Raw genomic sequence first — 1,620 nt, forward strand, 5'->3', positions numbered from 1 at the left:
AGACAAGTCATCCAGTTCTTTGGTGAGCAAAGGAGGTTCATTCTCCCAAGTCTCATTTCCAAATAACTTGTCATTTAGCTTCATGATTGCTCCAAGGTATTTAGCAACTTGCTCTTCAGTGACATACTCATCCTCTTCCGAGGAAGAATACTCATCAGAGCTCATGAAAGGCAGAAGTAAGTCCAATGGAATTTCTATGATCTCATTTTGAGCTTCAGATTCCCATGGTTCCTCATTGGGGAACTCAATGGAGGTCAGTGCACCCCCACTGAGGTCTTCCTCAGTGGCGTTCACTTCCTCTCCTTCCTCTTCAAATTCTGCCATGTTGATGGCCTTGCACTCTCCTTTTGGATTCTCTTCTGTATTGCTTGGGAGAGTACTAGGAGGGAGTTCAGTAACTTTCTTGCTCAGCTGTCCCACTTGTGCCTCCAAATTCCTAATGGAGGACCTTGTTTCAGTCATGAAACTTTGAGTGGTTTTGATTAGATCAGAGACCATAGTTGCTAAGTCAGAGGGGTTCTGCTTAGAATTCTCTGTCTGTTGCTGAGAAGATGATGGAAAAGGCTTGCCATTGCTAAACCTGTTTCTTCCACCATTATTGTTGTTAAAACCTTGTTGAGGTCTTTCTTGATTCTTCCATGAGAAATTTGGGTGATTTCTCCATGAAGAATTATAGGTGTTTCCATAGGATTCTCCTAGGTAATTCACCTCTTCCATTGAAGGGTTCTCAGGATCATAGGCTTCTTCTTCAGATGAAGCATCCTTAGTACTGCTTGGTGCATTTTGCATTCCAGACAGACTTTGAGAAATCAAATTGACTTGTTGAGTCAATATCTTGTTCTGAGCCAGAATGGCATTCGGAGCATCAATCTCAAGAACTCCTTTCTTCTGATTTGTCCCATTGTTCACAGGATTCCTTTCAGAAGTGTACATGAATTGGTTATTTGCAACCATTTCAATCAGCTCTTGAGCTTCTGTAGGCGTCTTCTTCAGATGAAGAGATCCTCCAGCAGAGCTATCCAAAGACATCTTGGATAGTTCAGAGAGACCATCATAGAAAATACCTATGATGCTCCATTCAGAAAGCATGTCAGACGGACATTTTCTGATCAATTGTTTGTATCTTTCCCAAGCTTCATAGAGGGATTCTCCATCCTTCTGTCTGAAGGTTTAGACTTCCACTCTAAGCTTACTCAATTTTTGAGGTGGAAAGAACTTTGCCAAGAAGGCATTGACTAGCTTTTCCCAAGAGTCCAAGCTTTCTTTAGGTTGAGAGTCCAACCATGTCCTAGCTCTGTCTCTTACAGCAAAAGGGAATAGCATAAGTCTGTAGACCTCAGGGTCAACCCCATTAGTCTTGACAGTGTCACAGATTTGCAAGAATTCAGCTAAGAACTGATGAGGATCTTCCAATGGAAGTCCATGGAACTTGCAATTCTGTTGCATTAGAGAAACTAATTGAGGCTTAAGCTCAAAGTTGTTTGCTCCAATGGCAGGAATAGAGATGCTTCTCCCATAGAAGTCGGGAGTAGGTGCAGTAAAGTCACCTAGCACCTTCCTTGCATTGTTGGCATTGTTGTTGTTTTCGGCTGCCATGTCTTCTTCTTTGAAGATTTTTGT

At 42.2% G+C, this 1,620-nt stretch overlaps 1 non-coding gene across 1 annotated transcript; it reads left to right on the forward strand.

The window, feature by feature from the left end:
- Positions 1-1,083: 1,083 nt before the first annotated feature.
- LOC130978546 (small nucleolar RNA R71) lies at positions 1,084-1,191 on the forward strand. Its single transcript, XR_009086171.1, has one exon. It is a non-coding gene; the product is annotated as a small nucleolar RNA R71 (small nucleolar RNA).
- Positions 1,192-1,620: the final 429 nt, after the last annotated feature.

Source organism: Arachis stenosperma, chromosome 4 (genome assembly GCF_014773155.1).
Source record: "Arachis stenosperma cultivar V10309 chromosome 4, arast.V10309.gnm1.PFL2, whole genome shotgun sequence".
Taxonomy (NCBI): domain Eukaryota; kingdom Viridiplantae; phylum Streptophyta; class Magnoliopsida; order Fabales; family Fabaceae; genus Arachis; species Arachis stenosperma.